Source organism: Miscanthus floridulus, chromosome 16 (genome assembly GCF_019320115.1).
Source record: "Miscanthus floridulus cultivar M001 chromosome 16, ASM1932011v1, whole genome shotgun sequence".
Classification (NCBI taxonomy): Eukaryota; Viridiplantae; Streptophyta; class Magnoliopsida; order Poales; family Poaceae; genus Miscanthus; species Miscanthus floridulus.
In genome coordinates, this window is record NC_089595.1 from 18,263,369 (window position 1) to 18,271,388 (window position 8,020).

General features: G+C 44.0%; 1 long non-coding RNA gene across 1 annotated transcript; it reads right to left on the reverse strand.

The window, feature by feature from the left end:
- Nucleotides 1–743: 743 nt before the first annotated feature.
- Nucleotides 744–1,475, reverse strand: LOC136512581 (uncharacterized). The gene is made up of 3 exons (XR_010773154.1): nt 1,384–1,475; nt 1,001–1,058; nt 744–880 (listed from the first exon to the last, which is right to left on the reverse strand). It is a non-coding gene; the product is annotated as an uncharacterized lncRNA (long non-coding RNA).
- Nucleotides 1,476–8,020: the final 6,545 nt, after the last annotated feature.

Sequence of the window (8,020 nt, forward strand, 5' to 3'; positions counted from 1 at the left end):
AAATAAATTGAGTGGAGAAAAAGATCGTTCTCTTCAATGATTTTTTTTTTTTGAGGAAATGAATATTAGCTGCCAGTTTGAGTACAATTCCTCCGTGCTCTGTTTATAGCTGTTGACCTGATTAGTTACGGTTGTGATGGTACTCATCATATTCATATGCGTCCACTCACTGATGGTCTGATAGGGAGAAAAGTGCGGTAAATGCATCAATTAGCGCTGGTTAAACAAACGAATTGGTTTTGGCAAAAATATCATGGGTGGTGAGCAACCAGTCATGCTGCTCATGCCATCCGATGGGAAGGTAACAAACTTTTCCAAATATAGGTCCTGTTCGGCTGCTCTAGACCGGCTGGCTGGTCTGGTTTGGCTGGTCAATCAGCTGATTTGAATCAGCCCAGCACAAGCCAGGCAACAAGCTGCTGCTGCAACTTGATTTGAATGAACTGGATTCAAATCAAATAATGGCGCCAATGAAACATAGTTGGCGCCAACTCTCAAGGCCATTCAAATACATGTTCGTCAACAAGTAACAACATTAACATATACAAATTAGTACCAACCAGTTCTAATACCATTTCATTATATCTCACTCAAATATGCTTCCAAGGCCATTGAAATAACACTTCATTACAACAGCAGTGAACCATTGAAATGTGCCCCCAACTCAAACCTGCTGCATCTGGATGCATCTCATTCTTAGGTTAGTGTGTTCCTTGCTCCATAGTTTCTGTCAGCATGGGGAGCCCCTCCATTTCTTCTGTGCTGGGATTGGATGATATGTGGCAAGAAGTATGGGACTATTTGACTGTCCACACTTCCTTAGGCAAGCTACACCTTCTTCCTGGTACTCCTGCGTGGTTATCCAGCACTCAGGTGCATCCTGCATGTTCCAAACAATACGCAGGGAAGTATATTACTAGCAATCCATCATGGTGTAATATGATTCTGAATGAGAGCACATATACAAGAATTACCTTCATGATTCCAGCAAGAATTGCACCTCCCAGGTACACCATGTGCTTTCTTCGAGGAGGATCCTCTATCCGCAGTCGTAATTTCTATGCACAATGAGAGGCAATGTGTCACAGTTGGAAACAGAGAGCAAACACTAATACTGAGATGAATGCATATCCTTTCAGAAAGTGTATTTGGATTGTTCTGTCTATGAGTTCAATAAGTTTATGCACTTATATCTTCTATTTGTAAGAAAGGAAAAGCGTAGATTATTATCTAACAGAAATTTGTTGTAAAGGTCAACAGAGAAGAATAACAACTGTGGAACAACGATTACAACAATGCAAGGTAGAACTTCAACAATCTTACAACTCGGCTAGCGATCAACAATTTCCTTCATGCCATACAAATATAATGCATGTATATTACCTTCAGGCCATCTTTGTTTCCCTTCAAATCTACATCAAGATAGCGATCAAGAATTTCCTTCTCCAACCTTGTAAAAAAGTAGCAACTTGTTAAGCATATGCAACTCGGGTAGAAGCTTATATGAATCAGGAAAATAATCACTACAAGAAACATTACAGGCAATCAGCTGATTTGAATCAGCCCAGCTGCTGCTGCAATTTGATTTCAATGAACTGGGTTCAAATCAAATTATGGCGCCAATGAACCATAGTTGGCGCCAACTCTCAGACCCATTCAAACACATGTCCGTTAACACGTAACAACATTAACACATCCAAATTAGTATCAACCAGTTCTAATACCATTTCATTACATCTCACTCAAATGTGCTTCCAAGGCCATTGAAATAACACTTAATTACAACAACAGTTAACCATTCAAATGTGCCCCCAAGACAAACCTGCTGCATCTGGATGCATCTCATTCACAGATCAGTATGTTCCTTACCTTGCTCCATAGTTTCTGACTGAATGAAGTCTTGTATGCAAAGATGATGTACCAAGAGCAATCAAAGCATCCTTTATCTTGACCATCTATACAAACCATAAGGTATTGTTTGGGAGCAAGGGGTATAATTCTCATTTCTCAAAGAGACTTCTACAAATAAGACAAGATGCAGTGCTTTTCAGCCAGTAAGAGCCGAGGGTACTTGCACGCCAAGAGCCGTGGCTCCGGTGACGAGTTCCTCTCCTACATCTGGCTCCAATTTGCAGTAATTACAACAACCCATTCGCATTCCTAAGATCGAATTACAACAATTCATTACAACAGTACATTCATGACTTGTCCATAACACTACTACTTGGAGGATTAATAGAGTATTTACAAAACTTGTAGGAGTTGCACAAAACATTTGCAACACCTTCAGCAAAATGAGCCTTCTAATATGCACATGTACTCCATGTACAACATCAACCTACACTGGCATACAATCCTACAATTTCCAATTGGTACCATTCCAGTACACTAAACTACTGACCTCAGTGGTATCTGTACAAAAATTGTACCCTTTTCTAGGCACACAAGATTAAGCATGAAGGCAGTTCCCAATGGGTGCAGCACCTCTGCACAATCATTGTCCCCACATCCCCAAAGATATGAACTCTCTAACCACTGACATACTATTACTAGCATTGAGCTCAACCCAGGGAGATGGTGGGTAGGTTGGGGATCCTAATCCATGCTCCCTACTGAACAAGTAATTGTGGAGTGCAAAGTAAGAAATTATAATCATTTTTTGCTTTGTCCGATGGTAGTACGGTACCCCATCAAGAATCTGCCACCGGTTTTTAAGAACCCCAAATGACCGTTCTACAACATTGCGTAGCCTAGAATGAGTCAAGTTAAATTTCTCCTGTCGAGACATATTATCTACAGGTACACCCCTAAAGTCATCCAGATGGTACCTTGTATTTCTGAAAGGACCCATGTACCCTGACTCAAGTGCGTAACCAGCGTCCTGCAACACATTAACCAATTGCACAATTAGGTTTTACGGACTGCACAAGCTATAGAAACAATGTAACACATTATTCTTTGGCAGTAGTCACTCACCGGTTGGTGGAAGCGGTAAGTTTGGTTCCTCCCAACATTCTTTGAGAACCGACATGTCATGCACCGAACCCGCCATCCCCACACCGACATATGTGAAGCGCCCATCCATGTCGACAATTGCACAGACAATTATAGTTACATCTCCTTTTCTATTTATATGGTCAATTTTGGCCTCCTTGCTCACCCTAACTTTGACATGTGTGCCATCCAAAGCCTCGATGCATCCATCGAAGAATGGTGCATATAAGCCAAGTTGCCAATTCACTCCAGCATAATTGTTGTCTGCTGGAACAAGAACAGAGTGTGCCCACCTACACATAACCTCAGCGACATGACAAATCTTCCTACTAACTGTATCCAAAGACCGTTCGAATCTATCCCTGCTCCTTCTAACTACCTGGTTGTGCGCATAAGTCCATAAATAAATACCTAAACATTCTAGGGATCTTGTCTCTTGTGTACCCTTCAAGCCATACCCAAGTAAAATATTATGCAAATGCAGCAAGTTATCAGGAGACATACGCAAGTTATCGAAGCACTTGCTTTCATTTCGCAGATTGACTTCCATCCACTGCCGCCCGGTCATCTTCTGGAAGGGGAGGTCCGGGTTCACCACGGAAGCCTCATTGGCTATTGCGGCCTTGTACTTTGCAAGCAATAGAGCAGCAGCTGCCAAGGGCAAAATGAATGATCCTTCGCTAGAATTGTCGCTGGTATCGGATTCCTCACTGATGTTCATCTACAAAACCAATATTAGGTCCAAAATTATCAGGCAGTGAACATTAATTCAACTTCAAACTAGAAAGCTAATGATTCAGAACTCATATTATACATGTGACAAACTTATTCATATTTGAGACACATATTAATCTAAAACAGCTGAAGACAGTGGCATCATCTGTTTTTGTCCTCTACTGACCTAAGCTGACTATACAAGATAAATGGCATAAATAACTCCATCTTTAAAAGGTAACAATATAGCCTTCAAAAGAAAGGGAGGGACATATGTTGCAGATGTGAAAACAAATGTATACAATGCTTCATACCTTGCGACTTCGTGGTTGCTGCAACAACTACTTCTTCCTGAACATGAAAAACTAAAATGTTTGTTGGACAAACCAAATAACCATGTACAACAAATTTATTTGGGTACTTGAAAAAAAATAGCAAGCAATGTTCAGGCCACAGGCCGTATTACAACGAGGGAACTTTAACAAATGTTCTAAACAACATAATAAAAACATCAATGTAGGACGGTTATTTCGGTTAACATCTACTTGGATCTGGATCTCCTATCATCCCAGCAGATCTTCAGAAATTTGAGGCGTCCCTCTTTGGTTTCCATGCTGAGGAAGTTTCTACGGTCCAGTGTGTCCTTGCAAATTATTAAAGCCTGAGTATAAACATCATCAGTCTCTTCCACACCATCATCTTTCATAATCTTCACCACTTTATCGATCTCCTCTTCCTGCTTATTTGTACAGGCTTTCTGGATCTTATGTTCTTTAATGAGGTCAGTGATGTCGTTGAGGCACTCATCAATGGAAGCACTCTTCTTACTGTGCGGGCTATTGACAGAGTAATCCCTAGTGGTTCTCTTGGACGACTGACCAACACTCCTGACAACGAAGGGGTCCGGTGACATCTCATGTGGACTATCATGGCTGTCATTATTGGGTGTCGTCTTGCGACGATGGCCACCAGACGAGATCAACATGTGGTAGAACCGCCTAATCTAATGCCTCCCAGGAGTACTCGTCTTCCATTAGACACTAAGTACTCAAGGGAGAATACCAAATTACGCAGTTCCGTCGAGCACACCCCAGGGGAGAACCCAAAAATCCATATTTTTCCATTAGGATCACAAATGAGAGAATAAAGCTTACATCATTCTTAACTATTTCTTACATCACTTTTAATACATCAGAGTATAATATTTATTGTTATAACAACGGAATGTAATCATATTATCAGAGTTATGAACAATTTAATTGAACAGCAGAATATAAACATGTGACAGAGTACAGCGGAATTAAACATCTATTTATGACGTGATGAAATATTGGTATATAAACTATGATAACAGATTATAAAACTTTCATTTATAAAAATATTTAGTGAGAGTTATAAATAGAGACTATGATCGCATCGTAAAGGAAATCCTCGCTGAGCCCACCAGGCGGACTCCACACACAAAGGTCAGCTCTAGCATCCACCTGTCACCTGCAATAGGGGGAATAAAACCCTGAGTACTCAATTATACAAAGCAAGACTTACCCAACAGGAGGAAAGAAAAAGGCTCTAAGGATATGCAAGGCTATCTGGCTTGTGGGTTTATTGCATCTGCAAGAGCATTACTAAAAGTGCTTCCTTATATTTGATTTTTATTAGCAGTGTATTAGTTCATTAACTAACCATTCTATGTATGCACCTGTGCTACTTTCAAGCATGTGGTAAGCAATCAGATTTCCTTTTTCCAGCTTTCATCTTTTAGTTCTTACTATGGTGCTAGGCCACAAACAAGCTGTACTGGATCGCCCGGCGATTCGCTGGGTACCCCAAAAACACACACCCCGCTTGTACCCCAGGGACAAGCAGGACCAACCCACTACCCTCCTGTCATGTGGTCCAGGTCCTCATCCAAACTGGGACTCCAAGCCCTCGCCCCTGAGTCCCGGACTCAGTGCGGTGCAAGGACCTCCTAATCCAAAAACCACCCTGACAGCAGGTCTGGAAAGAGCCGGAACAAATGACAAGAGAGTAACAAGTCTTCCAAGTGCCCATACCCAAGTATGTGCTTAGGATAATAAGTCTATATGACTTGCCTAGAGTCTTATACAACGGTCGGTCCTTAACCGATACAGACAGGGAAAACAGTGTAACCAAGCTATGCCCCGTTGGCCGCAGGACACAACCTCTTACACCCACCAATACCCAAACCATATCCCTGCTCGGTCACCATTTTTCCTTTCCACCATTTATATTTTCCAAGTGATAATAATATAGTAATATATTTCCTATCTCTCGCGAGTGACATGCAATCACTCGACTTCTATCGGAGTCCTGTAGCATAGCATTCTACACGATCCTATCATACTAGTAAGACTCATAGGATAAAGATTTATATATGCAAGTGGGTTTCATTCAACTCCTTAAAACTTAATGCATAACTATAATTTAAAGTGCAGAAAAGTAGGAGTTATGCACCGGGGCTTGCCTAGGTAAAATATAACAAAAAGTTAGTATTTACATCTTCAGATCATCCACCATCAACTGAATAGAAAGCACATTGCATCATCTCCTGAAGAAAATACCATTACACCATCTTCGGATTCCCAATCATCCTTCAATTGATCCGTTGATCCATCATCGTACCTATATGATATGTATTGATGCAAATGCATATATGTAAATAATCAACGACGGCCGAAATGCTTAGAAATCCGATCACGCCTCACAAGCTAACTAGATAGCTCTAACGACTAATGTACTAATCTATGTATCAACATCGTTGAGAAAGGCGTCATTTCCCAAATAGTATTTCAGTTATACAAACCCCGTTGTTTCGTTATTCCATTCTATCGATTTAATCTTTATTCGAAATATGTCATCCTTATCTACCTAGCAAACTAATTATTCTGGAGCTACAAAAATTACAGTGAGCAGCGAATAATATTAGTAATTTACTGTAAAATTTTCAGAGTTAACGCTATCACCTATTTCTCACAGAAATTCCTACAAGTTCACTTTTAACAATATTAAGCATGTTAAAATAATTAGAGCAATCCTAAAAAGATACAGAACCTATGCGAACGAAATACCCTATCAGGTAGATCATGATTTTAGAAACTTAACAAAATGAGTTTGACATTTTTATGATTTTTCTACGTTTTATTTTCAATTTTTGGAAGGCACTGAATTAACAAAACAAAACAACACAACAACAAAAGGCCTGGGCGGCCAAGCTCGGCCCGCAGGCGCGCGGTGGCCCAGCAGCCGGAACGGCCGGCCCACGCGGACGCGCGGCCCAGGCGCCAAACCACGAGCGACGTAGTAACGGGCGTGGGCGGCCCGGTGCGAGTAGTCGACGGCCCAGCGAAGGCCGGCAGCCCACCAGGCGTGCATGCGGCAGTGGCAGGCCGGCCCAGCAAACTGGCCCACGGGGAAAACTCAGTGACGGCGGTATGTTTCGCAAAGAGGCCTCTGAGTTTCCCTAAAATTAACTAAGCCCTTATTTGTAAACCTGTGAGTCTAGCGTTTTTTTTCAATGTAAACCTGGTAAAGTGTTCTATTAGCGATTGAGTACGTCTGCTACCTTGAAACAGAGCACGCAGAGCAGAGGAAGTACTCCACCTATCGACGGACGGCTCGCCGGTGGTGGTGCAGTCGTGGGGCCGAGGCGGGGCACTGCACGACGGCCATGCGCGCACACCGCGGCGGGGCAACACGGTGGCTCCGGCCGCATAAGTGGGCAGCCATGGTGCAGCCGATGGCGGGGGCAACGACGGGCGGCCACGGCGCACTCGGGAGTGACTGCGGCACGGCGGCCGGCACGAGGAGGCTCTACGGCACCGGGCGGACCTAGCGCGAGCGCACCTAGTGGCGTACGGCAATAGCGCGGGACCGTGGGGGCAACGGTGGCCGGGCGACTGAGTAGCGGCGGAGGAGCGGGGAAGGGGCAGCGTTGTGGCACGGAAGAGGCAGCGGTGATGTGGTGCATGGCAGCGCGGGCTCGGGCGCATGGGGGGAGCAGCGCGGCAACACGGGCGTGCAGCGCGCACGGCAGCAGGCGCAGCCATGGTGCAATTGGAGGGGGAGAGCCGTGGAGCAGCGGGCCATGGGTGCGGCCAGATGGGAACGCTGCGGAAGGGAGGTGGCATGGTGCTAGTCCAGAGCGAGGAAGGAAGAGGAGGGGCAGCGCTGCGGGCACGAGCATGGCGTGCGCCGGCTCAGCCGAGGCAAATAGAGGGAGGGAGTCGCGCGCGGGCGCCGTCGAGCTACGGCACGCAGAGGAAAAAGGGAGGGGGAGGCAGGACTGACTCGG